This window comes from Micromesistius poutassou (assembly GCF_964030765.1).
Source record: "Micromesistius poutassou genome assembly, chromosome: 20".
NCBI classification, from domain to species: domain Eukaryota; kingdom Metazoa; phylum Chordata; class Actinopteri; order Gadiformes; family Gadidae; genus Micromesistius; species Micromesistius poutassou.
Window position 1 is genome coordinate 7,448,877 of NC_140290.1, and position 27,253 is coordinate 7,476,129.

The window sequence follows — 27,253 nt, forward strand, 5'->3', positions numbered from 1 at the left end:
CGGACAGAGAGAGGGAGAGAGAGAGAGACATAGACATGAAGAGAGAGAGATATAAATAGAGAGACAGACATTGAAATAGAGAGAGAGAGAGAGAGAGAGAGAGAGAGAGAGAGAGAGAGAGAGAGAGAGAGAGAGAGAGAGAGAGAGAGAGAGAGAGAGAGAGAGAGAGAGAGAGAGAGAGAGAGAGAGAGAGAGAGAGAGAGAGAGAGAGAGAGCTTGACATGAAGATATAGACATAGAGAGAGACATGAAATAAGACGAGGATAGACAGAGAGACATAGAGCTTGAAATTAAGATACAGACATACATAGAGAGAGAGAGAGAGAGAGAGAGGGGTGGAGAGACAACTACAGAGGGGGAGAGAGTAACACAGAACGAGACATGGAGAGAGGGCGACAGGGGGGGAAGAGAGAAAGTTATAAATGGAAGAATGAAGACGCAGGTGGTCGGGAAACAGACAGTAGGACATGTGGAGGCAAGCGGAGGCATGATGTTGACAATATGATTTGAAATGACACGTCGGATGTTCAAGCCTTAATTGAGCCCTAATTAGAATATTATGTGAAAATAACAGGAAAAGAGAGAGGGTAGAAAAGTAAACAATGGCAGCCTGGAATGACTCGGCATAATCAAATCGATTACAGCGTTGTTACAGTTGTTGTTTACAAGACAATCACAAACTTGATTATTTCCAAGATTTATTCACGTCCTTCCCCCCCCCCCCGTTTTTTAAATTTACATTTTTAAGGATTTTCCGGATGGGTATTTGTACGTGTTCCTTGTGCTTCAGAGCTACCTCAGGCTAAGTTGGGTTATGCTAAGCTACGCTATGCTACATTGCTTCGCGTGGTGCAGGACCACCCAGCAACCACCACTCAATTATGACCGTTTCTTTGCTGAGAGAGTGACACAGAGGAACAGAGAGAGAGGATTCGAGATTAGTTTATTTCCACGCTAAATATCACTTTTCCGAGGGTTGGTTGAGTGACCTATGAGAAGGCATTTCGTGTAGCTTTAGCGTTTACTGTCCTGAGTATGTGTGTGGGATGAAGATGTCATGTTTCCCGTCCTATCCCCTGCGGTACGTGCTTAGATTCAGCATTTAAAAGGTCAACTGCATCGATTGCAGGCATGTACATCACACACATGCGCCCATGCACACACACGCACATGTGCACGCACACACACACAGACACACACACACACACACATGCACACGCAGTGATACCTCCACATCCACTCTTCACCACAAAAGCACAGGCACACTCTTACAACCCCATGTATAAAAACAAGTTATATAGTTATATTAAAACAAGTTATATTAAAACACCTCAAGTTACAAAAATATCAAAACAAGTAAGGAACATCTTGTCAAAACTGATGAAAAACAAACAAATTCTGATCTGAATTTAACAAATGCAATGGCAGCTGAATTGCTGCCCAATTTCATCACAATTTTAACCACCATCTCCTTCTCACCACCTGTCTTCTAATGCATAACTCCCACCCGTGTCTCATGCTCGTGCCATACCGAATCCCTGCAGAACAACAACCACAACAATAACAACAACCACAACCACTGCAGCAATTATTTCATATCACCGGTTTCCTGCCATCTCAATACAATCGGCTCTGCCAATTAGCCCACCATGCATGCATAAAGCCTGGGGGGCAGAACGTTTGACATTTTACCACGCGTGAATCCATACCCCCTTCGTCTCTCTCATCCATAGGGGTCATCCAAATTAAGGAGATTTTTAAAAGAAGGGAAAAATAACAAAATGTCTTCCTGTCTTGCCCGTGACATTCACTCTGTTGATCTGCTGGCGTTGACTACAACCTAGTTTTTCGTTGGGTGGAAGTTGTTTGAGGGCCAGCCAATCAGATGTGGCAGCTGTGATGTGACAGCGTGTGCTTAGGTTGAATTAAAACATTCCTCACGTCTGCATCCGAGGAAATTCTGCTCGGCTTAATGTCTACTGAAATGTATTCTCCTTTCCTCTTGAACGGGAGACGGTGATGTGCCTAAGGTAAACACTGTACTAGTATGAAACGGCAACTTTTAGGTGAGCAATTCTCTCCATGACCTTGTCAGAAAGTTATATTTTGCCTTTATTTATAACATCTCTGCATTTATTTCACGGTTTTTTAAACTTAAAATACTTGGCGGCGTGTGTGTGTGTGTTTGTGGGGCTTTTGTGGATGCATATGTCTGCTTCTGTCTGGCTACTCATCCAAAACACCCTTTGTGTTGTTCTCCTCTAGGCTTACAGCTGTTTCATTTCATCACACACACAAACACACACAACCACACACACACACACACACACACACACACACTGACAGTCCCGCAGACACACACACACACACACACACTGACAGCCCCGTAGACACACACACTGACAGCCGTGATGAAATTAAGTAAATGGGCAGCCCAAATCAGATGTGCTACATTGTTATGCATACCTGCCTCAGTCCAATCGAGAGTTGCTTAAACTCTAAACAAAAATAGTGCCAGCAAATAAGTAATAAGTACAAATAAGTACTAATGCCTAGCAAACCCAACACAATCATTTGTGGGTATTATACTGATGGAACTTTTACTCTGCACAAAGTTCTTGCCAGCAAAGACAATTATCCTGGAATAAAAGTAAGCACAAAACCATAACCATATCAAATAAAACACCCCCATTAAAATGAATAAAAGGTTCTATATCTGTTGGGATGGGAGCAGCATTGGGGACACTAGGGATTGAACCCAGTATCTTTCGGCGTGGAGTCCAACAGCTCGAGCCCCGACACTATCCTATCATGCCCCTAGTTATTATCGACCCACCTGTGCAGACAGCCTCTCCCCTGCTCTCCCCCCTCCTCTCTCAGCCCTGCCCCTCCTCTCCCCCCTTCCTTTCTACGTCCCATCCACCAGCTCTCTGATGGTCCCTGTCTACTACACCGTCAGAACTGCTTCTCCTCCCTCCCCTCCTCTCCCCCCTCCTCCCTCTCCTCCTCTCCCCCTTCCTTCTATGTCCCACCAGCTCTCTGACGGTACCTGTCTAGTTCACCGTCAGACTGCTTCTCCTCCTTTCCCCCCCTCCTCCCTCCCCTCCTCTCCCCCCTTGTTCTCCACATCCCTTCCACCGGCTCCCTGACGGCGGAGAGAGGAACCAGGCCATCGGGGTACCTGAGCTCCTGACCTGTGCACCGAACACTCGTATAACGTACAGTGATCCCCGCTGTAAGCCCTTTATCGCTCTAATTAGCCGGGGTGGCATGGCAAGGGCTGGGACAAAAAAAGAAAGGCTTTTTATTTTGCTGTAGGGGCCGAGCATGGGTTCTGAAGAAAAACCGACCTAAATGACCTTCATGGCTAACTGGAGGGTCGGCTGACTGACAGACATGACACTGATGCTTACATGATGGGTGGGCTTATACACTGAACCACACTGGAGATTGGGTGACTAGCTGACTGATTGTCTTGCTACTCAACTGACACATAACGGGTGATACGCTGTGAGTGTCTATCGGTGGCACGATTGCTTAAGTTGCTGTGTGACAACGTGACATATCGTTGGGCGCTCGTTTCAGACGTGCTTAATGATGAAGGTCATCAATCTCTCTCTCAGTGGAAACTGTATTTGGGGCAGAAGAGGCAGGCAGGGTTTAGGGGGGAAAAAGAAGAGAGAAAGATCACTGCTGACCTAAACCACTTGAACTCCATGAGGCTAATCTCCCAAATTCCCAAATTAAGTTTGAACTTTCTGCCGAAATATTTTCTGGAAGAACAAACAGATCCCTGACCTGTGGGATAATCTGGCGGCTGAGATACCACAGACAGCAGCCAGACACCACCACCACTGGCTGCGGCGATTGGCCACTCTCCTCTACACCACTCTCCTTTCTATCCTTTCATCTCCTCTCCTCTCTTCTCCTCTCCTCTCCTCTTCTCTCCCCTCTGGTACTCCCCTCAGCCACCCCTCTTTTTCATGTCTCTCTCCTCTCCCCTTCTCTCCTTCTCCTCTCCTCTCCTATTTTCTCCTCTCTCCTTCTCCCCTCTCCTTTTCTCTCCTCTATTCTCCTCTCCCCTCCTCTACAGTCCTCTCTTCTCCTCTCTTCCCTTTTGCACTCCCTTCTCCCCCGCCTCTCCTTCAAGTCCTCTCCTCTCCTCCTCTTCGCTGGTTCAGTGAGTGCAAGTGATTCACAAGGCAGGGTAAACCTTCTGTAATCTTCGGGAAAACCATGACGACTCAATCGAAAACACATTCTACATACTAGGTGTTGGGGAAATGGAATGCGAAGTTAAAAGTTCCACGCACAAAGTTGTCATGGTGTCCCCAAAGGTTCTATAATGTTTACCTACCAGACTAACCAATATGGCCACCAGGTGAGGAAGGTCTATGGGGTTCACAGTAGTGGTGGGGATCACAGCTCAGATAGGGATGAGTCAAATGGACTGGCATATGTTTACTAGAGCATGGACCGTAGCTTGCTGCCGGGGCCGCAGCACACATCTGTTCACTGGTGCAGATCATTGGACGATCCAGTCAAAATACTAGGTGGATAATTAGTAAATACTGTATGTCTATTTGTGTGCCTGTGTGAGTGTGTTCTATTTCATTTGTTTTGTACACAAACACATTCACACTATTTTTACTTCCGTACACAAACACATGCACACATGCTATCTTCCACACACTCTCACAAGCACACACACACACACACACACACACACACACGATAGATTGATAGAGATGGATACACGGATAGATAGATGATAGATATCCATGTTGACAGAAAACTATACTTTTTAAACTTCACCAAAGTCACTTCAATAACAGAACCCCCACCTCCCCCAAACACACACACGCACATCCCCAGTTACATTGTGTGCCTGCAATACACTGATAAGGCCTTCCTCCTCTCCCTGACACACTCTTCCTTTATTTCTCCCCCTTTACCAACCTCTATGTATATCTTCCCATCTCTCTCTCTCTCTCTCTCTCTCTCTCTCTCTCTCTCTCTCTCTCTCTCTCTCTCTCTCTCTCTCTCTCTCTCCTGTTTCCCAACCTCCCCCCCTCAGCCCTGTGTGACCTCTTGCCCTGTTGAACCCTGGAGAGGAAGCATCCTGCTGTGTGTCTGAAAACTTTTTTATCTTCTTGTTTAATTATTTATCTCTTTCAACAAGCACAGTAAAGCAGCCGTGCCCTTTGTGTCCTCGTCTTCGCCTGACATTTACAGGGGGACACCATGTGGCAGCTCCGACATTAGTGACGCCTTTTCCATTTACACTGATTGAATCCCATCCGAACATTGGAAAGTCACGCACACACACACACACAGAGACGTTGCCTAGGGGGGCTACATCAAGGAGGCCGGCCAGCCACGCTTTTCATTGGCATGTGATACCGGGGCTCGTAGAATATCTCTGTTCTCATAGAATATTAAGGTTCTTGTCGAATATTTGTGCTCTCGTAGAATATTTAGGTTCTTGACAAATATCGGCATTCTTTGACAATATGGTTCTTGTCCGATTTCTATGTTATTTGAGAATGTTTCTGTTCTCGTAGAATATTCCTGGTATTGTAGAGTATTTTTCTTCAGGAGCGTTTACTTTACGAATGAACTCACAAAGGATTAGGATTGTTTTATATGATTTTCATAGTTCACCTCCGAGGCAGCTTCTGTGACTGAATCCAGGAGTGGGCCATCTCTAGTCCGACATCCGTCTTCCATCATGGTCAGGGATTATCGGATCCCATTCAAAACAGGGCATCACATTCACATATTCAAAAGGACAGTGTGACCAAATAATATATTGTCACATCAGTCCTGGAGGCCTTGGGTGTCCCGGTTTAATTTCATTTACGAGGCCTTCATTTTTAATTATTCATCAGTTAAAACTTATGGGGTACTACATTCCCAGCCGTAGTTATTTTCAGAGCAGTACAAAGTGATTTTCCAACCACCAAAAAATGTCTGGTTGTTGGTGAAATGTTTTGCACTTGTCTCCTGCTGTCTCTTCTTCCCCTTTTTCTGTGTTTTACTTACAAAAACGTGGGTGGGAATAAAAATTGTAATTTGCATTTGTTTCTCAACTGTACATCAGTGGCGATTTCTCTAAAACTGCAAGGGAAGCTCAGCTTCCCCTAAAATTTCAAAAATTAAATGGTCAAATATATACTGTTTTGTTAACATTTCATTGACTAAAAATGAATTAGAACACGTCCATCTCGAAGACGAGTTCGTTCAGAATCAGCTGCTTATCGCAGGTCGACTGACTCGATTTCCTTCTCATACATTCCCGTAGCGTCACAGTGCATTTGCCTGTTGAAGCTCAGCGTCCAGCCACTTCAATGGGGCTGCATAGAACAGCTTTTTTTAGTGTGTCGAAAGTCGACGGTCATTGGATAATGCTGCGATTATGTCCCTCCCACGGACACTCAGCGTCTCTGGGGGTGAATGGAGGAGTGGGCTGGCCTGGACGCTGGGCTTCTGCGTGATGATTGGAGGGTCTGCGAAAGACTGTGTTGCCATTTGATTGACAGCGATTTTGAACTATAAAACGTCGCCGGAGCTCTCTTCAGTCCTCAGTCCCATCGTGTATTTTGCAAGCGAGTCGAAAGACAAACTGCAACCTATTTCTTGATATTTGCTTGGCGAAATTGCTAGACAATTTTCATCGTACATTTCATACACTTATACACACAATTCCTTGCTTCAGTTTAACATAATCCCCACATTTCTTTGTTTAATATAGTTTTGGTAGTTGGCCATCACTTTGATTCAGGGAGCCTGAGGTCTGAACTTCAAGTCCTGTATTCAGATCAGGACTTGCTGGGTGACAGGGGAAAGAAAAAAAAAAAAAAGCTGTGATTTCTTGGTGTTCCTAAAAGACATGGAGTTGGACAGTGCAATGCCTCAGCTTTACAAACTGTTCTCATTAGTGGCAACAATTGGAGCTACATCTGCAGGTGTATAAAGGAGCTTCTCCTGTTTAAAGTGGCTCAAGTCCTACACCCATAACACAATGGGCCAAGGCCGTTTAAGCAGTCGAGCTCTGCTGGCCATTGAGAGGACACTGGTGAAGTCACTGGAAAAGACAGTTAGTTGGTATGATAGAGCATTTCATTGAAAAGGAACAGAGAGAATAATTTACATATACATAAATTGACAATTTATATGATGTAGGCCGAAAATGAGCTTCCCCTCTTTCAAAGATGAGCAGCCGCCACTGCTGTACATGTTATGGAGGGAACTCTTGGTCTGACAATTATCACCATGACTATTTAGCTTCTGCTAGACGGCTAATTTGTTTAATGACTTGTATCACTCATCTGCACAGTTTCACCTTCTTTGCAAGTCATTTGGGAATGTGTTAATGAAACAAGTGCAAAAGAGCACAAACTAGGAGACTGCAATGTTGTTTTGATCCCATTAAATGTTCTATCAGGGTGTTGGGTACAATTTTAGGATAGAAGCGTTGTCAATAGATACGATTTTTTGGTGGGGTGACCTATCATCCTGTTCCATTTATTAATTTTTGCAAACCAGGAAACGGGATTGTTCAGTGGTTAGGATGTTGGACACATGTCCACAGCCTGCCCATAGCAGAGCTTAAGTATTTCAGTGTGAGTTACTTCAAATAAAAGCATCTGCGTCAAACGACAAAACTGTAAATAGTCACTTATGGAGCTTGTGGAACCAACCAGCAAACACAGAGGGTGATACAGTAAACATCCATACTTTGCGAGAAAAGGTTCTAATAAAGTATATCTCCATAAATCCCTGCATGAACAAGAAGCTGTTAATATTGCTGTCAGCGAGATGTGGGATTTATCACATGAAATGTATGAGTCAGGTCTGTACCATTCAGTAAGGCTAATGGATTGCCTCAGTACACGTATCGGCAAACACTTAAAGTTTACTGTCTAGAATTGAAAAAGGCCAGTGAAAATGTGCTAGCAATGCGCTCTCAATGCTGTTGAATTTGCCAAAGTGGTGACAGCATGTATTCTTTGAACAAGATAAAGGTAAAAAATGACTAATTATGAGCTCTAACTTGAAATATCACCTCTGTTATCTGTTTCATCTGTCAGGGCTTTGGACGACCACTGCATATTATTGAGCTAGAAAATCCACTGTTTGGACCAATTTTCTACCCAATTTTCTTTCTTTGACCACACAGTGATGGGCATTTTATTTGATTCATTATCTTGTGTGTGTGTGTGTGTGTGTGTGTGTATGTGTGTTTGTGTGTGTGTGTGTGTGTGTGTGTGTGTGTGTCTTTTAAGCATACATTTATTTGGCAGATCGCATGTCAGGAGCCATGGGAGTTCAGTTGGGTTAACGTTTCTCAAACTGTGGGTTGGGTCCCTCGTGGAGTTGCCAGATTTACATATGGGGTCCAGGGAGGTGGATAACTTATGGATATTTGCAAAATTAAAAAAATAAGCTTAACTTAAAAACGTAATTAACATTTAAAAATATGAACTATATATAATATACTATATAATATATAATAGTACTATATATATAAACTCTATAAAATCTTAAAAAAACAACAACTTCCAAAGTAGCCACCAAATGACATGCAATGATGTGCATAGATTCACTGAGACATTAATGTAGACGTTGGCCAATGATTTGGTATGTGTGGGGAAATGAGATGGACAGAAATGGAATAAAAAATAAAATTGGGCTCACATGCCAGAAAGTGTTTGAGAACCACTGACCTATACATTCAGTCAAACCAACAGAGGCAGACATAGATGCAGCTGTGTTGCTGTTAATCGGACAGACATTTGTTCTTCTATAACAATCTCTCTCTATTGCTCGCTCTCTCCCTCCCTCTGTTCGTGGTTCATGGGACTGATTCTCTCGCTCACTCTCGATCTCTATCCCTCACTGTCTCTCTCTCTCTCTCACCTCTCTCAATTGTCTGTCTCTCTGATCGTAGTTAAGGGGTCTGACTCTCTTTTTCTATCTCTCTTACTCCCTCTCTGATTGGTTCATTGTACTGAGTCCTCTCTCTTGCTCTGGTTACTGATTGGTTCCTGATGCTGAGGCTCTGGATTCTGATTGGTTCACCGTGCTGAAAACGATTAGTGCAGTGAGAAGTGTTTAGAGGGCTAATGTTGCTGGGGTGTGACTGTGTGTTGCAGGCAGAGTTCACACCCACTTACACCCTGACAACTGGAATCACACCACCCGCTGTGTGATGTATGCACAAATACACACTCATAGACACACACACACATGCACACACATGCACACACACACACACACACACACACACACACACACACACACACACACACACACACACACACGTACCTACCTAAACAATACACTCTTTCCAAGACAACTCATGAACACACACACACAAACACGCCACCATGCTTATTAGCATTCTGTGTTATAGCTGGGTAATGTAGTTCAGCTGCACAGCCACAGGCCCTTTTTGTAAGGGTGGAAATGAGCCGAGTTCATTTGAGTTCTCTGTGTGCCGTGATGTAGCCTCGGGTCAAGCGGTTAATATGGAAACGAGGGGAAAACTTAGCGTTAGCTGTGATGACACTTATCGATAAACACAAAACAGAAGGGTCCTTCTTATGTTCTTTGAAGTGATGGATGTTTGTTTTTGTGGCAGCCTCAGCCTTTCCAAACCAGCATCAACAAGTACCTAAAATCAATCACGTGAATGTTTGTCAAAGATTGCCTCTTATTTTCATTTAAATAATGATGATGATCAATGATTGATGTTATCTATTATCTTGCTCTTGCTTTAGCTTAAATGTCACCAGAATCATGGACCAATAATTCTAGGTCATTAGAAAGGCTGTGTGTGTGTGTGTGTGTGTGTGTGTGTGTGTGTGTGTGTGTGTGTGTGTGTGTGTGTGTGTGTGTGTGTGTGTGTGTGTGTGTGTGTGTGTGTGTGTGTGCCTTCATATGTCTAGTTTGTCAACCTTCAGTGATCCAATCTCGATGCCGTATTGCTGCCCACTTACATCATTCTTTGATTCGAATATGTATTAATGCTTTCATGAATATTATATATCAAATATTACATATTTTCAAGTGATCCTCATTTGTCCCCATTCAGGAAAGTTGTGCTGCATATTAATCATAACTCATTATATTTTTGACATACTTTGGTATTAGCAATAGAGTGGCACTTGAGACTAGCGGGTTTGATTCAGCCATAGACTTCGCAGGTGATATGTGGTGTTATGTGTGGAACACTATGCTACATAACGTGTTGTTTGCCGAAGTACCATTGCGCACAATGTCGAGCAATCAATACCTTCTTGGAAGATGTGCACTGTGACTCTGGGGCGGCATACCCCACAGTGCATGTGTTTGCATCTGACATATTTGTATACCTGCTTTGATGAATCTTGTTCATAAGCAATTGGAAAAACAGCCGAAAGAGTAAGTCTGACAAGCATCCTCACAACTCTTTGGAACTGAGCCTCTGGCAGATCCAATCCCTGTTTCAAACCCAGTTTCCATTTAATGATGAATAGCCAGCTTAAAAAAATACGTCTGTTTTTGTACCACCAGCACCAGATATACAAACAACTAGCATGGCGTCCCCCCCATGGCACAAGCCTATCCCGGGGATTTCTCTTTGATTGACAAGCTGTTTATCCAGTCACGCGCCCTGAATCCTGAAACCCCCCCCCCACCGAGCCCCGACTCGCCCCCCCCCTTCTGTTTCCTTGGTAACCAGTTCCCCAGAACTCCAAAAAAACACACAGGACCATTGCGGTGCCAACAAAGGCGAAGATTGACCTGTGAAACGATGAGATGTGGCGCAAAAAAAACCCCCACAAACAGATTTAACGGATCAATATGGCGACGCACGTACGATCCTCAGGTCTGCCCGACCGATCCGATGAGTTAATCTCTCCTCCTCCTCCTCTTCTCACGTGTCTCCTATCACTCGTGAACACGGCCCAGAGAAGGCTGTACTCCGACAGGCTGCGTAGATGACAGCCTTGTGGAAGATTCAGAACTCTAGTATTGAATTTTTTACCGCAATGAAAGTGAGGGGAATGTTTTTTAAGTGTGTGTGTGTGTGTGTGTGTGTGTGTGTGTGTGTATCACACACCTAAAAGTAGGCTAGATAACACTCCAGGGTGAATAGAAGTCTGGTGCGTACACACACACACACACACACACACACACACACACACACACACACACACACACACACACACACACACACACACACACACACACACAGTCGGTAGCTTTCCAGAGTTGTGCTGACCTTGTGTGTATGAGTGTGTATCCGTGTGTGCTTTTCCCTCAAGTGTGTCTTTCAGTGTAATTCATGCCTCCAAGAGTCTTGGAACTTACTCAGCACATAACCAAGTCCGTGATTTTAACTCCACTTACACCCAAACATTAAAACCACAGAGTAGTTGAATTTCTCTGGTACAAATTCTCACTTTCAGCCAAAATGTTGCTTTGGAAGGAAGCCATTGGCCTGCTGTAATGATTTATGCATTATTCCAATCCTCCTGGAGACCTCTTTTACATTATTATTGTGCCTCTTGTTGTACAGTTTTTTTTAAGTCATATTTAATTGAAATATACAATCTTTAGAAGTGCATATGCTAGCAACTCTCAGTTTTTACCCATTACTCATGTTGCATAGCCTTTTCCATCATTAACATCCATTTAGTGGTTGTTTAAAATTTGCATTAATGTTGATGTTTTCATACCAAACCATGCATCTAGCCTTAGCTGTACGTTTGTGTCTGTGTGTTTGTGTTTGACTCTCAGTTTGTGTGTGTCTCTAGTTCTTTGTGTTTGTGCCTGGATGTCAATTTCAGACAGTCTCCTCTTCAAAAGCCTCTGCACAGATGAAAAGAGGCCGAGATGGAAGAGAAATATTCATCTACTCTCCCTCTCACTTCCTGTACCAGGCCCAGAGCAACATTTCTCCCTCTCTCCCCTTCTCATTCTCTGACTTTCTCTCTCTCTTTCCTCAATCTCTCCCCAACCTCACTCACTAAATCTCTCTTACCCTCCCTCGCTCATCAACCGTCTTTCTCCCTCTATTTCCCCCTCTCTCTCCCTATCTCCCTCTCTCTTTCTCTCAATCTCCCTCAATCCCTCTCTCTTTCATCCTCTCTCCCTCTTGTCTCCCTCTCTCCCCCTGTCTCCTCCTCTCTCTCTCTCTATCCTTCCATCTCTCCATCACCTCTCTCTCTCTCTCTCTCTCTCTCTCTCTCTCTATGTCTCTCTATGTCTCTCTCTCTCTCTCTCTCTCTCTCTGGTAAAAGATGGAATTCTGTCTCTCTCTCTCCAAAGTAAAAGATTGAATTCTCGGCTGGTTTATGCCTTTCATCTGTAATGGTGAATATGTGTGTATTTGAGTGTTTGTGATTGAGAATATTGTGTACTTCATGCACCTTAACATTTTCTTGTGCAATTTTCCTATGTTTGTGTGTGTGTGTATGTGTTTGAGTTTGAGTGCATGCCAAAGCAAAGAGGTTTAGTGTGACAAACTAAATCTCTTTGCTTTGGCATGCAATCAAACTCATTTGTATGTTTATAAACGTATCCTAGAGAGACACACACAGACACACACACACACACACACACACTGAAGCTCATACATTGCCTTGCCTTGCATTGAAGATTTGCATTATTATTTGTGTGAGGGACAGAAAGAAAGAGAGAGACTAAGAAAGAGAAGGATAGTGAAGAGAGAGACAATTATGTTTTAGGATAGGCAAAAGGAAACTCCTCCCTTTAACTCTACATTATTTTGAGTATTAAGTATTTCATAAATAACAAAGGCAATACATAAAGAAAAGCAACTCTTAGCACTTTGTCCTGCATATAAATAGTTATTTCAAACCATTTCATCACCTCCCCAGTGGGGATCCACGGTAATTATGTAGATTATGGTTAGTTGACAACAATAACAAACCCAAACCCATTTCATAACCACATCCCCCACCCAGCCCTGGTGGTGTTTATAAATGATGCTAACAGGAACCCTTATCCTACCTTCCTAAGGAATAAGCCTCAAAAATAAAGAAATCTTTAAAAGTTTTTCGCCAAAGTTTTCAGGGAGTTAAAAAAAATCAAACAGGAAAATCAAACAGGGGCGCGCACACGCAAACAAAAGCATCCATGTTCGCACACAAACACACACTCAAGTTTACATTCTCTACATCTAGAAGGCGGAGAGTCGTTCTCAGCCGTGTTTTGTTTTCAGGAAGCCAGACTATCCTGTTTTTTCCACTTTTGTTATTACTATTTTATTATTATTTATTATTAATATATGTATTTATTATTTCATAGATTTGTTCATTCATCCATATTTATTAATAATATTCACTTAATTAATTTCATTTATTCATTTCAGTTTGGTTATAAAACCTTTTTACAGAGGAAGGTGGGGTAGAGATGGGGTGAAGGAGCAGGGGTTAGGGGTGAATGCGCTTTCTTCCCGAGCATTTCCTTAATCAGGTTATCTCTAAAGGCTGTGAGTGCACCTGTCTCAGCATGGGGGTCCGCAGCGGGAATACTGGGAATACTGTATGTATTGCACCATAGCATTAATTTCTTCATCGTAAACAGATCAAAACCCACTGAAGGTAGAGGGTTCGAGTGGCACCGATGACGGGTCAATATATACGTACATATGTATACGTATCCACCATTAAGCGGAGGCTTTTAGCCTCAGCGTTCACGCTGAGGTATCCGTGAGCAATAGCATGCACCACGGTGGGAATATAAATCATGCCGAGGTATTATTATTATTTTTTTGTGTTGAGAGGAAACAGAGCATCTCAGCTGCTTATGCTATTTTAAAGGATGCAGTAGGTGGTAGGAGTGGGAACAGGAGTCTGGGCCTGTGGAGTACCGGGTCACTGCAGCCCTGCTGGCTGCCTTTGTGATTTCACTTATTAAATGTATTTATATCCTCTTCTTGCACACTCCTTTTTTTCAAATCAGCTTTTTGACACCTAACTCAAATCAATCCGAGGCTCCATCTATTTCAACGGTAAACGTCTACTTGGGTACTTGGTTCTTTCTACCTCTTGTTTGAATTTCCAGCATGAAAGGTTGAAGCTGCCCCGATGTCATCTTCTTTTATATGTGCTTCCTTTACCTCTCACTTCACTACGCGACTTCATTCGTAGCGACAAAGGCTATGTGAGACACAGTATTTCAGACTTTATTGGGCTTCCGGCCTTAATCACTGCATACTTATCCACAATCGATCAGCACCCCAATTCCTTCTAATTGGAACTCGATAACTCTTCCCTGGTAATGTGTGTGTGTCTCTCGCCCATGTTCTTCATACCCTTTATAGTTTGTAGAGAACCTCTCCTTACCTATGGTCTCCTGTGCCCTGACTCTTACCCTGACCTGAATTCACAGGCAAGCCTACATCATTCTTCCCTGTGTGTGTGTGTGTGTGTGTGTGTGTGTGTGTGTGTGGATATGGGAATGGGCTTCTTACGCCAGGTGTGTTCTATCTCCAGCTTCCGGCGAACAAAACACACACGTGTTGGTGTGTGTTTGTGTGGCTGTGTGTGTGAAAGAGTGTATTTCCCCCCCCTCATATCCCTGACCTCAATTCCCAGGAACCCCTTAACCCCCTTTTTCCTTTTCTCCATTTCTTTCTCTCTCTCGCTCACTTGCTCGCTTCCTGTCGTTATTCCCTTTACCTAATTTATCTAACCAGGTGTGCTTTGGTTTGAGCTGGAGGCTAATGTTTGTGTGGTTGACAGAGAGACTATGAGAGACAGAAAACGAGATGTGTAGAAGGATACCCTAGTTCGAGCTGTAAAGCTAGTAGGACGTACGTAACATAAACTGCTATCAAGCCAATAACAGTAAAAACGAATACAACTATGCATAGAACTGTAAATGCGATTGCACTTTTGGGCCGTTGATTGTTCCCAGAGTAGTGTGTGTGTGTGTGTGTGTGTGTGTGTGTGTGTGTGTGTGTGTGTGTGTGTGTGTGTGTGTGTGTGTGTGTGTGTGTGTGTGATAGAGAGCGTGAGTGAGTGTGTGTGTGTGTCTGTGTGTGTGTGTGTGTGTGTGTGTGTGTCGGGGAGTTTTTCTGATGAAGATGCATAGTTACATCACGTCCTACCGTCGGCGTGTCGGATCCGTCATCACTCACTCGGAAAGGAGCCGCCAAAGTTATTCCAAAGCAATCACATTACCTCAAACAAATGATGTGCTTCCTAGTTTCGCTTTTTGGGTGCACTCTGGGTGTACTTCCTTCCACACAGCGTGGCCCGTGCAGGAGTTCTGTGGGTGGAAGAATCCCTACTCGTTTGGACCATGAGTTGGCTAGTCAAACACGAGCAGTAGCAACAGTTTCTCTTGGACAAATACCACTGGGTTTTTTCCAACCTGCACCTGCTCTGGATTCCTGTGTTCACAATTGTGTATTTGACCAACACTAACAGATATACCAACCTGCTGATTCTCATCTCATCTCATTGCTCTAGTGCCTTATTACCACTGTAGCTACTAGCTTGGAGTGTGCCAGCTACAGTTGGCTAGAGAGTTTATTCGTTGTCATTCGTCAATCATTGATGCGATACTGCTGGTTTGTTAACGCTAGCTAAATGATATGCTATCGCTAGATGGCTAGCCATCATGACCCTGGCTCTTAGTGCTGTTTGTAACTGTGTGCCAATTTCGTAGCTTTTTACTCCTGTCTTGATGGCTGGCCTTCATGACCCCTGGTTCATTTTCACTATAGCTGTTGGCTCTGTAAATACGTTTTTACAATTTTGTCGCTTTTGTACTGCTGTACCATTTTCGGCTTTTTTACCCCTTATTTTTTTAAATTGCACCAGCCATCCACACCCCTTTCACTCCCTAAAGCCATTCAGCCATTCAGCAGGGTCACTTTTACTCAGAAACACATACTCTTAAGAAACAATGCAAATGAACATGACCCACCCCTTACATTCCCCTTTATCAAGGCATCTAAGTGTTTATGGACGCTGAATAGGCAGACTGCCTAAATCAACGACAAAGGATGAGCACAAAGCCAGCCTGGACAAGTAGAAGTTTAATTAACTTCATGGGGGCATTGTCGCATCATTCAGGGGGGGTATTTGTCGTGTACCAGTGGATTATGTGTTCAGTGATTGTGGTAAGCTTGTAATGAACTCCGTCGATGTAGCCAAGTCTTTTGAGAAGAGACAGTTCAGAAGATGCTGGTTTCATTATGGGCGCGGACTGAATGGAGACTGTATTTAACAAAGGGAACCATGAAAAGGAAGGGTTTAATCAAACTCGAAAGAGGGTCAATTGAATTCTTATCGAAAGCTTTTCTAAAATCATTGTAACTTGGGAACAATAAACTTTTCAGTACGATTCAGTCAATCGGGTTATTGAATTGTATATAACAATAACTGATATTTGAGATATTACGTTAATTGCAATCATTGACTCACTTGGAACACTTCAGCTGGCAATTTTAACTATTTCTGAGCAGTTTGAAATTAAAAAACGCTTGATAGACCAAGGCCAAAAAAAACAAACCCTATCCCAATCTCTTAAACTTTTAAATTGAACAGTTTTAATCCATGTAGTGTTTTCATTCTATTAAGCTCTCGACAAATCCCCCAGTGTAATGGGACTAATGCTTGCACACTGGAATGTTAACTGGGGAATTTTTCGGCACAATCATGCATGATGTCATTTTGTGAAATGTCTGCAGTGTGAGGACATGTTTATCTGCTCTCCTCATCTCTCCTCTACCCATCTCCTTTCTCCCGGCTCTTCTCCTCCCTCCTATTCCTCTCCTCCTCTGCTCCTCTCCTGCTCCCTCTCGTCCCCTCCTCCCCTTCTCGTCCCCTCCTACCCCCTCACCTCCCCTGCTCTCTGCTCCCCTTGTTAGCTTATCAACTGTTTCTCTCTCCCTCCCCTTTGGGCATTCCACTGCGCTTTCTCGTCTTCTCCCCCCCCCCCCCATGCTTTCATCCCAGTGTCTCCCTCACACTTCCCCTTTCCTTATGTTTTGGGCCGCCTCCTTCCTGTTCTACCCCTCACTCTCGTTCTCCCTCTGTCTCTCTTTCTGGAGAGCTAGGTCTCCCCCCCCCCCATCTCTCTCTTCATCTCCCCCTCTGTCTATCTCTCTCTCTCGCTCTGTTTCTCTCTCTCTAGCTCTGTCTCTCTGTCTCTCTCTCTCTCTCTCTCTGTTTCTCTCTCTCTCTCTCTATCCCACCTCTCTCCCTCCATCTACCTCTATCTCTCCATCTGTCTCCTCCCCTCCCTCCCTCTCTCTCCTCAACCACATTTAGTTATTTTTTTCCTCTCCTTACAAGTTTTAGCACTCTCAATAACAGCATGGAGAGATTAAAAACAGGGGGCCACGGATGGGTAGATAGGACAAGGGGGAGAGAGATTGTGTGGGAGATTGGAAATAGGGTTCCACTGAAAAAGGTATGGACCGTATAGGGTTAGTGGTGGCGGTGGTGGTGGTGGTTGGGGGGCGGTGTGACATGATGGGGTTACTGATGGGGATGGGGATGGGATAGTGGGTGGGGGGTGGTGGTGGTGGTGGAGGACAATCGCACGCTTGTGGACTCCAGAGTCGCTTTCTGAATCACATTTCAAATTAAATTTGTATTGAACCCGGTGAGCAAGTGAGAGAGAGAGAGAGAGAGAGAGAGAGAGAGAGAGAGAGAGAGAGAGAGAGAGAGAGAGAGAGAGAGAGAGAGAGAGAGAGAGAGAGAGAGAGAGAGAGAGAGAGAGAGAGAGAGAGAGAGAGAGAGAAAAGGGAGAGAGGCAGACTTGAACATATTGAACACATGGTCAATCTAAAAAAAGAGAAAAATTACTCTCTTCCACCCTGTCAATTTTGATCGGTTGCACGGTGGTTTGGTTCACTGTTTGAAGACTCTCCACAATGGTTCTATTTCTTAAAAGGTCTCCCCGATCGATCACTTAATCTCATTTTCATATTTCAAACCGTTCTTTATGTACCGTGTAAACATGCATGATTCATACACTCGTGACGGCACACAGATGCATGATTCACGTTTCCGAAACGCATGCCTCAGATTTACTATTCTATTAGCAGGTTAAGTGCTTGGCAGAAGAGATCATCAATTGCTAATGAGTTATTTTCAATTAAGTTTCAAAATGAGCAATTTAAGGCCCACTTAGTGTTTCCACCAATTTCCATCTCTGGAGGGAAAACATCGCAGCAGATGAAAAGTGGACGGAGGCTAAAGTCTGACAGTCTAGTATTTAATGTGAAGGCTTCACGTGAAACGTAGCTCTGCTGACTAAGCCCGAACAGAGAGAGTTATTGATCCACCCAAGAATTGCGATTCTCAGATTCAAATTCTCAATTCTCTCCCTGAACAAAAATATCAATATCAATATTTGCCTCATCTCTGGATAGTCTGGAAAGTTTTATTCTGGGTTTTTGTTTGGTTGAAGTTCCGCCCCTTGTCCACAAAGTTGTACTGTAGTGTTTTATCTTCAGCATAGAAGAGTGAACACTAACGACCTCATTCTAGAAGCGACTGTCAAAGAGGTAATAATGATATCATGATGCACGTTTGTATATTCAAAAGGTAAAAGTAGTGGTTGTGTCTGGGTTCTACTTTAATGCAAAAGTGAATGTGACACAGATGCAATGCTTTGGCAACAATTCACAAATGTACACTCATACATTTACTTTTATTTATCAGCATACAGAACTAACATCTTAAGTGTCTGACAAGCGAGGCTGCGCCTGAGCAATCAAAGCTGAGAATCAAAATTGAGTGATTGTAACACAACCGAGTTTCTAAAAAAAGGATTGGCCAGATCCTCCAGGGATCTGGAGGATCTAGTAGACAGATATAAATCAAATGTGCTCACTGCTCAGTGTGCTTCATGCTCAGTCAGAATATACACCGCCAGCATGCACATGATCATCTACATGAGGAGAGGCAGAATGTGCTGTTATACTCATACAGGAGGAAAACAGGTATATTACTATTACATCTCCATAGGTTAAGGTCACCTGGCTCATACCATCACATGCACCACTCTCTTCACACCATCCACCCTACACATTCAGATGTTGTTCTGACGCATATAGACTGTATACAGCATATAGCTGTTTCAACAGTGTGTTGTACTGACATTTTATACCTTTTGTTCATGTTTACATATGTAAGGACAGAGGAACGTGTGACCCCAGTGCTTTACAGTGAGTACAATCACCTCCCTTGAGGGGACTCGGGAAAAACCTTCTAAAGTGCAGTATAAAAGACGACAGAGCTGTCAAAACAACAGAGAAATTAGAATTCATAAGTCATACAATCACCAATGGAAAATAGAACAGAAAAGAATGTGTTTTTGTCCTCAGAACCCCCCCCCCCCCATCCTTCATCTCTGTATCCTTCCATCTCTCCATCGCCTCTCTCTCTCTCTCTCTCTGTCTCTCTCTCTCTCTCTCTCTCTCTCTCTCTCTCTCTCTCTCTCTCTCTCTCTCTCTCAATCTCTGTCTCTGCCTCTCCTGATGCCTTTGGAGCACAGTGGTCGCTTTGGCCATCAGATAACAATGTCCGCAATCAATATATCCTAAATGTGTGTGTGCCCGTGCGTGTGCGCGTGCGTGTATGCATCTGATTGCACATGCAGGCTCTCAGGCTTATCTCTGAGATCGGCATGTGGCCATCTTCTGTGTGAGAGCACAGTGAGCTTTTAATACCTTTGCCCAGGACGTAGTGGCCCACAGACACCCTCTAGTTTCCCCTTGTGTCTCTGATCACTGCTTTCTTCTCCTTCTCCATCCCCCCCCCCCCCACTACCCCACCCTCTGCCAGCACGACCATCTTAGGTCTTCTCTGTTCTCCTTTTGCGATCCTATCCTCGCTTAAGCTCTTCTCTGCTCTCCTGCGTCCTCTCCTCTCCTTTCCTCAATTCAGTTCCTCTTTTCCCTCCTTTGCTCTGCTCTCTTCTCCTTTCCTCTGCTCTCTTCTCCTTTCCTCCCTCCTCTTTCTCTTCCCACCCTCTCTTCCCCTGTCCATCCTTTCCTCTCTCCTCTTCTCTGAGAAATACACTTTAAAACACTTTGAAGCAACAACCTTTTCCCTTATCGAGCAGAATACAGATAGAGTGAGGTGAATCAAAAGGGAATGAGAAAGAGAGAGAGAGGGGCAGAGAGGGGCGGGGGTGGTGGGGGGTGAAAATATGGAAAACAGACAACAAGGTCATCGGTGCATTAACCGCAGCGAGAAGACACGGGTTCTTAAGAAAAGAGGAGAGCACTGAGGCGTCATTTTGTTCAATGTCGGAGAATCAATGCGGATCGGGACAGAGGGGCGAGCCGGCATGACATTTTGTGAGAGAGCGAGGTGCGGGGACAAACGGACGTCAGAGGGGCTATTGGCAGCCGGAGCCATCGGGGGGAGGGGGGCGCCGGGCCTTGTTGTGAATAACGCTGACCGTTGGAAATGCTGAATTATCTTACTAAATGTCAGGAGGTCCCACAGGAACGTCGGACTAGCGTCCAGGAGATGAGAACTTTGACTACATTTTACTGACTATTAATCTAAAGTGCTTTGTGAGTGTGTGTGTGTGGTTTGTGTGTGTGTGTGTGTGTGTGTGTGTGTGTGTGTGTCCGGGCTGCCCAGTAGACTGGAAAATGTCACCCACCTGAGGTCATTGCCTTCCCAAATAGATTAGAGAGAGGAAGAGATTCGAAGGCCTTATTAATTCAAAGTTTACGTCGTTCACCAGATTGAAATGTTGTGTGGTGGGTCGTTCTTGAACATAGTGTTACCGAAAATTGCCATTGCGATCAATTTAGTATTACGTCGGTATGCACTGGTATTAACATGCACCGTGTTTGGTGGTGAAACCACTTGGCACTACGTGCCTGCTGAATCAAAACAATGAAAACACAGAGGTGGCAGCTGGGAAAAATAAATCCAAAAGTGCCACATAAACCCAGATCCAATCCCCTCAAATCCCATAGAAAGACACAGAAAGGTCAGAGTCTTATTTCCAGCGCGCCCATGTTACATGTGGCCAGGGAGCGGGGGGCCCAGAGGACCACAAGACAGGGGAAAGCACTGAACAATGGGGTTTAAGGGCCTACAAGCATGTAGTGCTGCGCCCTGCTCTGGCCCCAGAGATTGGGGTACAAGCTGGGTTTATTTGGGGATTTCTTGCCTTATGTTCGGTTCTTTCTTTTGTTTTTTCAATTATTTTCGCCTTTTGTTCGTGTCTTAGCTTGTTTTTTATTCTTTCTTTTCATTTGTTTTTCTTTCTTTCTCTCTGTCCTTCTTTCCTTCTTTCTGCACAGTACATACTCAGTTGGGCTTACCGCTTTCTTGCCTGGTGCTATGCACTTAATAATTTTTCTGTATTTCCTTGATTCTTTCTTTATGAAATAATCAGATTTTCAAGAATGTTTCATATAAATATATATACATATATGTATATATATAGGTAACACTTTATAATAAGGTGCCATAATAAATAGCAAACTAGTCATTACCTAAGCCTTTGTTAATATTTGTTAATTGTTACTAAATAATATAGTTAATAATTTTTTCATCGTTAATTAAATATTTGTTGTTTGCATACAATCTGTATGTTAATGTTTTAACAAATAGAAAACAATCTATTAACTAATATTGTATTAATATTTGTTAATAGTTAACTAAATGTCTTTTTGGCACTAATTAACAGTTATTTCTTACATCATTTAAATGTTAAATGTTTATTTACAAACTATGTTAATATAAAAGTTAATGACATTATTATTTAACTAATTGTTATTAAACTATGCTTCTGCCTATCCCAATATGAACCACTCCTCATAGGACCCTTACAATAAAGTTGGTTAAGCTTAATTAATATATTAGTAATATATAGCTATCAGCGTGGGACCCCTTATAATAAAGTTGGTTAAGCTTAATTAATATATTAGTAATATATAGCTATCAGCGTGGGACCCCTTATAATAAAGTTGGTTAAGCTTAATTAATATATTAGTAATATATAACTATCAGTATGGGGGACCCTTATAATAAAGTTGGTTAAGCTTAATTAATATATTAGTAATATATAACTATTAGTATGGGGGACCCTTATAATAAAGTTGGAACAGTAATTATTAATTATTTACAAATATTTATTATAACATTTATTAACAATAGCAAATATTTTACAGTGGGTCTCTCACACTGGAAATGAATGATCTAAGCACACACTGTTGGGAAGGGGGATGAAAATACTTTATTTATAAAGTCAAAGAACTCAGAAAGAACTCTCCAGTAGCTTTTTGTTTTCTACTGGAACACTGACCACTGATGGTTAAACTGATCAAAAAAGATGATCAAACTAGAATGACAACAGAATGTATGAAATGGTATATCAAATAAACAGAGAAAGAGAGAGGGGGTTCAATCAGAGTGTGAGAAAAAGAGAGAAAGACAGAGTGAGAGAGACAGAGCACAAGAAAGTGAAGGAGGGAGAGAGCGAGAGAGACAGTATGACAAAGAGTGTGAGAAAAAGAGAGGGAGGGAGAGAGCACGAGAAAGAGAAAGACAGAGTGAGAGACAGGCAATATTTCTTAACCACACTTGAAAAAAAAAAACACGACAGCCGACAATTTCAAGCCCCGATTGTATGCTTTCAGGACCTTCTTGTATCTTCTTATCACTTCAAAAGTGCCACGGGCTGCAAGGAGCAAATCAATCAAATCAAAGAAAACCTACATTATGGGCGGTACATAAAAATGTGTGTTCACAACAGTGCTGAGTTGAAATTGTAGTGTTCTCATGCAGTGTGTTGTAACTCTGACTTAACACGAGTTAAACCGTAGCCAATGAAGAGAGTCGTAGCAAGCTTGACCTTTTACTGTCAGTCTTCCTCATCAACAGACGGTGAAAACTGCAAATAAAAGAATACAAAAATATTGTGTGTCCATTTATGACTAAACATCACATTGTGCATAGTTGTATCCAAACCGTTTTAAACCACACATCAAACATAGTTTTTTAACTAAATCTACCATAATAAATCAGACTAAACATGTCCTCTAACAATTAAACAACTTACGGCATTGCCTCCTTGATGCTTCCAAGTGGACACTAATTGCTTGTATTCAGACGATGCACATGTCTGCCATTCCTTCTACACAGGTAAGTAACAGGAAGAGACATCACAGGAAGTGACCAAACCGGAAGTGACATCATTGCAAACTAAAACGGCAAAAATAAATATGAATTTATACATTAGCTACATCAGAGTGGGCCCCACGCTGATAGCTATACATTACTAATATATTAATTAAGCTTAACCAACTTTATTATAAGGGGTCCCACGCTGATAGCTATACATTACTAATATATTAATTAAGCTTAACCAACTTTATTATAAGGGGCCCCACGCTGATAGCTATACATTACTAATATATTAATTAAGCTTAACCAACTTTATTATAAGGGGTCCCACGCTGATAGCTATATATTACTAATATATTAATTAAGCTTAACCAACTTTATTATAAGGGGTCCCACGCTGATAGCTATATATTACTAATATATTAATTAAGCTTAACCAACTTTATTGTAAGGGTCCTATGAGGAGTGGTTCATATTGGGATAGGCAGAAGCATAGTTTAATAACAATTAGTTAAATAATAATGTCATTAACTTTTATATTAACATATAGTTTGTAAATAAACATTTAACATTTAAATGATGTAAGAAATAACTGTTAATTAGTGCCAAAAATACATTTAGTTAACTATTAAAAAATATTAATACAATATTAGTTAATAGATTGTTTTCTATTTGTTAAAACATTAACATACATATTTTATGCAAACAACTAATATTTAATTAATGATGAAAAAACTATTAACTTGTGCCAAATATATATTTTTGTAACAATTAATAAATATTAACAAAGGGTTAGGTAATGACTAGTTTGCTATTTATTATGGCACCTTATAAAGTGTTACCATATATATATATATATATATATATATATATATATATATATATATATATAGATAGATAGATATTGAATACATGTTCAGTGCGTTAAACAGCCTCTTCCCACTTTGAATCGATAATCAATAGGTGTTAATCAATCAACTTAAGGTTGCGTGTCTACTGTCACTAGCCTCTGTGATGCTCCTACATCGTGGACCATTGATTGGAAGCTGGCCCCTGACCTTTGACCTAGCCTTGACATTTACACTAAAGACTCACTCGCATGTCAAGACGCATGCGCACACACATGCACGCACACATGCACGCACACATGCACGCACACACTTCGTCGCACGCATATGCACGCACACACAAACACACACCGACACACACATAGAAATGCACGCAAACCGACCTACACATAGAAACACACACACACATGAACACACCCAAATGCACGCAGGCAGGCACAGATGCAGACACACAAACACACTGTCTTGTTGTTTTTAAGGCTTTCAGAAGCTATCAGTTGTGCCACATTGTTCTGACTCGCTAAAAGGCCCAAGCTGGTGATGCAGATCTGTTCCGTGTCTGTGTCTGCGTTCGTTTGGTACACGTGTCGCTCCATTACCTCACACGTGTGCGCTCATCTGTGCACGTGTGGTGATTGGTTGTGACAAATAACAGAATAATTAAGCAAATATTTTCTTTCTCTCTCATCACATTATAAGTGAGGGTTAGACACACACACACACACACGCATGCATCACATACACAAACATGAATCAACAAACGTACCAATGAATGCATAGATAATAAATAGACATGTTCAAGAACCTCCCACGATTCCATCATGTGCATGAAATACACACACACACACACACACACTTTCCTCCGTCCTAGATGCCTTTGAGGTAAGGAGCATATCAGATCGTTGATCAGTGTTTCAAAGAGAATAGTCTTGCAGTCTACATAATCTCTATGACAGATCACACAGACACACACACACACACACACACACACACACACACACACACACACACACACACATACATTGACACGCTATCTTCCTCTTCATCTTGCTCTCTCGATGTCTCCTCGCTGACTTCTTCTCGCGCGCGTCCTCCTTGATACTTCCTGGTCATCTGAAATCTGCGTGGCGGCAATCTAACATCAGATTAGGGGAAGGCGCTCCCGGGCACCTGGAGAGGAGGAGGGGGAACAAGCTACGAGCTAATAGGGAGATAAAAAACAGACCCACGTAGATGTGCTTCACGGGGAGTTTGAGAAGTGATGCCGCTCATTGGGTTGTTTGTATGGCAGCTTCCCGCTCACAAACGAAGGGAAGGGCGATGTTCAGCCGGTCCCCTCTAACGCGTCTTATTTCAGAGTCAAAAGAAGCAGTTATTTGCATTTCAGCCAACGGCACACATATTGATACTTCCCCGTACATCTGTCAGCATCGCTCCCCCTGCCAGCTTTCACCAACAGGTCTCGGTTATGATTATTAAGATGATTATAAAGACAAACCTGATTATAAAACACAGGAGGCAGGGTAAGCGCTAAGGTTGGTTCCCTCCCAATAGAAAGGTTGTGGGTTCACTGCAGTCTACCTGTAGGCCCTCCTTGAACACATTGCATCGACCCATCTCCCTGCATGTTAATGACATGTCCCTAACACTGTGGGTGACTTTGGATAAACTACAAGACGTTGTGTATTCAGACATAGGTGTGTGGGTATGTCGACCCGGGCCATTATGGTGGACGGTTTTGGGTTTTGTGCGTGCACATTTAATGTGTGTGTGTGTGTGTGTGTGTGTGTGTGTGGTTGAGCGGTGCTTCGGGACGAAAAACCTCAAGCAGCAAAGGTAATTGCTGAGGCAGGCTTTAATAAAAAATAACCATCTGACTTAATCTCAGAAGTAAGGGAGCCCCCCGAGGGGGATTGAGGACATGTTGGGCAGGATCTGACGCAGATGGAAGGAGACTCTTTATCTATCGCTGTCGTTCTGTATGTCTCTCTCCCGCCCTTTCTCTCTCTATCTCTCTCTCTGATACTGCCTTCATAGTGGCAGCGGCCTGTGTTATCTGCAGAGCAATCTGTGACGGGCACCATGTTCAAAGAGTTGCATTTCTGTCTCAATGGCTGTGTTGCCGTGCCTGTATGTGGGCGTGTGAGTGCTGCAATAGGACCTCTCCACAACCCTCTCGTAGACGCTTTCTCACTTTGGGTCTAAGCCCCCCCTTTTCCTTATCTCCCTCTCTTTCTCTCTCCTTTTCCTCGTCTCCCACTCCAGTGAAGTAGAAATCTACCTTCCAGTCAATTAGAGCCATTTAGTAGTGTGAAAGTGTGTGTGTGTGTGTGTGTGTGTGTGTGTGTGTGTAAGTGTGTGTGTGTGTGTGTGTTTATATCTCTGTGCAAGCATGTCCTATCTCTTGTGTTGGCAGGGCTCGTCAGGGCCGTGCAGAGGGAGGTCTGCACAGAAGCTTGTGCAAGAATGTTCTTCATGTTGGTGCAAGGAGACAGATGGAGGTGTTAGTGTGTGTGTGTGTGTGTGTGTGCGTGTGTGTGTATGTGTCTATGCGTGCCTGTGAGAGAGAAAGTAACAGAAATGATATGATGTCATTCAATATATTTATGCATATAAATAGTTAAGGCGTCCAAGGGGAAGATCACATCCTTTCTCTCTCTCTCTCTCTCTCTCTCTCTCTCTCTCTCTCTCTCTCTCTCTCTCTCTCTCTCTCTCTCTCTCTCTCTCTTTTTCTCTGTCTCTCTGTCACTGTCTCTCTCTCTCTGCAGTAGTCAATGAGAGAAAGAGAGCGTGGGGGGACTCATGGAGGGGAGAGGGTGAGAGGGAGAGAGAGTTAGAGACAGGGACAGACAGGGAGATGGAGAGGCTGTTGCTTGGAGCTCGGTGTGGGTATACAGAGGCAGTGCTGTGGGGCTGCTCCAGTCTTCTCCGTCTGGACGTGTGTTCTTCCTATTGCCCTCTCATATGTGATTAAAGTCAGCCGTGTGGAACCTCGCTAGCGCTCTCACCATCAGAGTCCCACAAGTTCTACTGAAGTTCTCACTGCATGAAAGAGATCCTCTATACACACTGGCACTGCTACAGTGCCTTCTCATATCTATAATGGCTCTCGGCGCTGCTTCTCTCTCTCTCTCTCTCTCTCTCTCTCTCTCTCTCTCTCTCTCTCTCTTTCTCGCTGTCTCTGTATCATGGCACCGGGGTGGAGTTGGGTCACAGCCTGACAATGCACAGAACCCTCAGGAAACAACAAAAGTATCACCAAGT

General features: G+C 43.1%; 1 protein-coding gene across 1 annotated transcript in view; it reads left to right on the forward strand.

The window, feature by feature from the left end:
- csmd3b (CUB and Sushi multiple domains 3b) overlaps positions 1-27,253 on the forward strand; it is a gene marked incomplete at both ends in the record, with an annotated part of 306,229 nt that overhangs the window by 14,930 nt on the left and 264,046 nt on the right. The gene's annotated exons all lie outside the window — the stretch shown is intronic.